The 6,000-nt window shown below is 38.1% G+C and overlaps 1 pseudogene; it reads right to left on the bottom strand.

Annotated features, from left to right (window-relative positions):
* Nucleotides 1–1,251: 1,251 nt before the first annotated feature.
* Nucleotides 1,252–6,000, bottom strand: part of LOC127079218 (protease Do-like 9) — a 98,166-nt pseudogene continuing 93,417 nt past the window's right edge.

Here is a 6,000-nt window from a genome sequence, read left to right as displayed (position 1 = left end):
GCTTGCAAGCTCTTACAGCTTGAGCCTAATATTCGGGATTATGACTGGATATTCCCTCCAGGATAATCTTTTTCTTCACATTTTATTTAGAAAAAAGATTTGAATGTTGCACTTGGTTTAAGAGAGGTCAATTGGTACCTGATCAAGATTTAGTTCAAATAGATTGAGACAAGATTTAAATTGAAATTGGAATGGTTTAAAATGAATTGAATTTTAAAATAAATTAAAATTGAAAAAAATAATTTAATTTGTGATAAGTATTTTTAAAGTGAATTGAATTGAAAAAATAATTTAATTTTTGATAAGTATTTTTTAAAATGAATTGAATTGAAAAAAAAAAATTTAATTTTTGATAAGTATTTTTTAAAATGAATTGAATTGAAAAAATAATTTAATTTTTGATAAGTATTTTTTTTAAAAATGAATTGAATTTACAAATAAAAAAAAATAATAATAATTTGATTTATGATCAAAATGAGGTCCTGTTTATAGATCTTCTTACTACCACCACATTAATCATATCTCTTTCCTCTAAATGTTGGTATTACACAACAAAATCCTAAATTACTCCAATTTTGATTTTCTCCTTAAACCATCATTAACTCGACATCAAGAAACAAGAACGACCGGTAAAAAAAACAAAACTTGAAACAGGAGGTCGACATTCATCTACAGTTTATGAATAACATGATAACTTAAACAAAACAAACAAGGACGAATCGGTCTCAATCTCAGTGGTTTCCAAGCAAACATCATAACCTTTCACATAACAATCGACATAACCACACATCAATATTGTACGCAACATGCTACTTTTAATCTAATTCTCACAGTCATTAACTATCACACACGCACAACACAAACACTATAGCTACATTACAAATTAACGGTATCAAAACCGAACTTACTAAACCAGAACCTTCGGCAAGGAACTGGTTTGCAGAACTGACGAACCTGCAACAACAACTCTACAGAACCCTGCTCAAAAAAAACTATGAAAGACCATTTACAAACACCCAAAAATAAATGACAATAGCCACTGTTTTCGGAGTATGACGGAATTTGAACCAAAATGGATTGGATTGAATATAAGTTCAGAATGTAGAGGTTACCATTGTTTGCATCCGAGCAGCAGGTTATGTTGTTGTTGACGGTTAACTGATTGTTCAAAACCTTCCTGCTAATCTTTTAGATCGGCTTCTGCTTCTTATCGCTCCCAGAATAGGGAACCCAGTATATCCTTTATTCTTCTCATAATCCATTGAATGTAGGTCCGCCAGAATTTCCAGAATTTATAGCAGCATCTATCTGTAAACCTAGAAGTTCTGTGGAACCATGGACGTAAGATAAAATCTCAATACGTGATACAACACCACTGGTCACAGAGATAGTGTCTCCTCCAATTGGGTAGCCCACAACAGTTACTGCATCTTGAAGGGTAGGCAAATCCCCAAACTCCACAGGTGACATACCTTGCCAGAACTCAACATCATCAACGGTAAGCATGGCAATATCACACTCGGTTCCAATGGCAAGAACAGTAGCCAAGTACTTAGTGTCAGAGCCACGTTTCTTGAGCTTGACCTGCGTGTAATGCTCGACGGAATGCGCATTGGTGAGAACCCTCTTCCCACTTATGACAAACCCTCTTCCTCTGCCATGGTAACAGGAAGTTCGGCTTTGTGTGGACACAGAACACTTTCACCACCGAATCCATAGAAGGCAACTCCCTAGCCAAAATACTCTCCCATATAGGGTCCGCATCTATGGCAGTAGCGAGTCCAACATCGACCGGGGCAGCAACGCTGTTGTCTACCGTGCGTGTAGGACGGCGGGTTTAGGTTTGGAGTGAGGAAATGAGTGGTGGAGAGAGAGTGAAGTCGATTGGATGTGAACGATGGTTTAGGGTGTAGATTGTATGTTCCGGTGGTGATGGTGAGTGCAGAAGATTGAGGGTTTCGTGAGTGAAGGTTTCGTGGAGTGAAGGAGGCGTGTGGAGGCGGATTGGGGGTTTAGGGTTGACGAATGAAGAAGAGGAAAGACTGTTTCACTTATTTATTTTTTATATTTTTTGTCTTTTTGTTTTCAGAGAGAGGGATCTCTTAATGAGATCCTCAAGAGAGACGTTGAGAGTCCCTTTTTTGGAAGGAGAGATTTTTATTTTTTTGTCCTCTTTTGAAAAGTGAGAGAGAGGAGAGAGATATCCTTCTATTCCTTTTCTTATTTTTAATTTATTCCTATTTTTTTTTATTGGTTGAAACAAAAATTACATGGATTGCAAGCATGAACCATTGATCAATTGAATCTAATGGTCAATATGAAAGCAAAGAAACACAACTAATTTAAATAATAAAAATACCCCTTCTAGATGCTCTAATTTAAAAACAAATTAAATTAATCAAAGGAAATAAAAATTCACACCTTTAAAAATAACCATAATAAAATAAAAATAAAGACATGAACAATCCTATTTAACTTTTCTGAATCTTTTGACAAAAGGATAAAAAATGGGTTTAAAATAAATAAAAATTAGACGCAAAAAATGCTCGAAAAATTAAACTGAATGCACCAAAATAATCAGTGTGAAATAAATTTATTGGAAAAAATACAGCGTTTCTTTTAATTTTGAAATAAATTTTGACCGATTAAATAGGCTTGAGCTGATCAAAAAGGTGGCCAAGAAAATTAGCTGAAAAATAAATCGAGCATACCGGATTAAACTACGCGAAACGTAGATTAATAAAATTGATGTCTAGAAGCTTGATTTTAAAATTTTTCATTCACTGATTTGACGCACATCCGTTGATTAATTCAATCGGTTTATCTGTAATTTCCAAAAAAATTATTTCGACTGATATTTTAGGCACTATGCGGTATGGAATGCATGGTATGATATGTAGACATGCAATAGCTATGATTAATGTGTTGAATCAGCGATTCAGGGTCAAAATTGGGGTATGACACCCATGCCAAAAGGAAGAGTGATGACATTGTTGGCGCATAAATACAATGATAGTTTCATTCAATAGATTCATGTTAAATGTTTGTTTTTCCAATTATTTTCCCTTTTTGTTTTTTGCATGAAATTGGTGATCACATAAAACCTAAAAATAAAATAAAATCAATCTTTTCATCTGCATAATGATTGCCTTGTTTGAATTCTAAAGCTTTTCATATCCAAAATCATTACGCAGGTTGATCAAACCCATTGAACATAATGACCCAACACCATCTCCCAACTTTGAATTCCCTGTATTTGAGGCAGGAGAAGATGATGTTGAAGAGATTCCTGACGAGATTACCCGTCTACTTGAGCATGAAGAGAAGATCATTCAGCCGCATCTTGGGGTCTGAAGATTGTGTGCGAGAGGTGAAGATTGGGGCACTCCTGGAAGAGTCTGTTAAGAAGGGGTTGATCGAATTGCTACGAGAATATGTTGATGTCTTTGCCTGGTCATATGAAGACATGCCTGGTCTAGATACAGACATTGTGCAACATTTCTTACCTTTGAAGCCTGAGTGCGTGTCTGTGAAGTAGAAGCTCAGAAGAACTCATCCTGATATGGCAGTGAAAATAAAAGAGGAAGTTCAGAAGCAAATTGATGCAGGGTTTCTGGTGACTTCTACATATCCTCAATGGGTGGCCAATATTGTGCCCGTACCTAAGAAAGACGGAAAAGTCCGGATGTGTGTGGACTATAGAGACTTGAATAAAGCTAGTCCAAAAGATGATTTTCCTCTACCACATATTGATATGTTGGTTGACAATACAGCTAAATTCAATGTCTTCTCATTTATGGACGGATTTTCCGGATATAATCAGATCAAGATGGCACCCGAGGATATGGAGAAGACAACATTCATCACACCTTGGGGAACATTCTGTTATCGAGTGATGCCCTTCGGTTTGAAGAACGCCGGAGCCACGTATCAATGAGCTATGACCACCTTGTTTCATGATATGATGCACAAGGAGATCGAGGTATATGTTGATGATATGATCGCCAAGTCAAGAACGGAAGTTGAACATGTACAGCGCTTGTTGAAGCTTTTTCAGCGTTTGAGGAAGTACAAGCTTCGTCTAAATCCCAACAAGTGTACATTTGGAGTCTGTTCCGGCAAGTTATTGGGCTTTATTGTCAGTGAAAGAGGTATTGAGGTTGACCCTATAAAGGTCAAAGCAATACAAGAGATGTCTGCGCCCAAAACTAGGAAGCAAGTCCGAGGTTTTCTTGGTCGCTTGAATTATATTTCCAGATTCATATCCCACATGACTGCCACATGTGCGCCGATATTCAAGCTCCTCCGGAAAGATCAGTCCCATGATTGGACTGAGGATTGCCAGAAAGCTTTCAATAGCATTAAAGAGTATTTGTCTGAACCTCCGATCCTGTCTCCGCCCGTGGAAGGGAGACCTTTGATCATGTATCTGACTGTTCTGGAAGACTCAATGGGTTGTGTCCTTGGTCAGCAAGACGAATCGGGAAAGAAAGAATATGATATTTACTACTTGAGCAAGAAGTTCACTGATTGTGAGTCTCGATACTCATTGCTTGAGAAGACATGTTGTGCTTTGGCTTGGGCTGCTAAGCGCTTATGCCAGTATATGATAAATCATACGACTTGGTTGATATCTAGAATGGATCCAATCAAGTACATCTTCGAGAAGCCTGCTTTAACAGGGAGGATCGCCCGGTGACAGATGTTGTTATCTGAGTATGATATTGAGTATCGAGCTCAGAAGGCTATCAAAGGTAGTATCTTGGCTGACCACTTGGCACATCAGCCGATCGAGGATTATCAGTCAGTTCAGTATGATTTTCCAGATGAGGAAATTCTGTATTTGAAAATGAAAGACTGTGATGAACCTACACTCGATGAAGGGCCAGAGCCTGATTCCAGATGGAGTATGATATTTGATGGCGCTGTAAATCAGTATGGAAATGGTATTGGGGCAGTGATTATTACTCCTAGGGGCACATATTTTCCTTTTACAGCAAGGCTAACTTTCAAATGCACGAATAATATGGCTGAGTATGAAGCTTGTATTATGGGATTGGAGGAATGCATTGATCTAAGGATCAAGCATCTTGATGTATATGGTGATTCGGCCCTCGTTGTTAATCAGATCAAGGGTGAATGGTTAACGAATCAGCCTGGTCTCATTCCATATAGGGATTATGCGAGGAGGATTTCAACATTCTTTACTGAGGTTGACTTCCATCATATTCCTCGAGATGAGAATCGGATGACAGACGCTTTTGCTACACTTGCTTCGATGATTGTGGTAAAACTTTGGAACGAAGTCCCCAATATCACTGTGATGCGCTTGGACAGACTAGCTCATGTGTTGTGGTAGAAGAGGTGAAAGATGATAAGCCGTGGTATTATGACATCAAGTGCTTCCTTTAGAACCAGGTTTACCCTCCTGGGGCATCTGTGAAAGATAGGAAGACTTTGAGGAGATTGTCAGGAAGTTTCTACCTCAATGGTGATGTGCTTTATAAGAGAAACTTTGACATGGTCCTACTCAGATGCGTGGATAGACACGAAGCAGACCTGTTGATGACTGAGGTCCACGAGGGTTCATTTGGTACTCATTCCAATGGACATGTCAGGGCTAGAAAGATGTTGAGAGCAGGCTACTATTGGCTGACAATGGAGTCTGACTGCTGCAAATATGTGAAGAAATGCCATAAGTGTCAGATTTATATGGATAAGATTCATATTCCCCCGAAACTTCTGAATGTGATTTCATCACCTTGGCCTTTCTCCATGTGGGGAATTGACATGATTGGCATGATAGAGTCAAAAGCATCTAATGGACACAGATTTATTCTCGTAGCAATTGATTACTTCACCAAGTGGGTTGAAGCGGCATCGTATGCAAATGTGACCAGGCAGGTGGTCGTGAAGTTTATTAAGAATCAACTCATATGTCGTTATGGTGTGCCAGATAAGATCATTACTGATAATGGATCTAACTTGAACAACAAGATG

Source organism: Lathyrus oleraceus, chromosome 5, assembly GCF_024323335.1.
Source record: "Lathyrus oleraceus cultivar Zhongwan6 chromosome 5, CAAS_Psat_ZW6_1.0, whole genome shotgun sequence".
Classification (NCBI taxonomy): Eukaryota; Viridiplantae; Streptophyta; class Magnoliopsida; order Fabales; family Fabaceae; genus Lathyrus; species Lathyrus oleraceus.
Note: the sequence above shows the minus strand (reverse complement) of the source record. Positions and strands in the feature narration are given on the sequence as shown.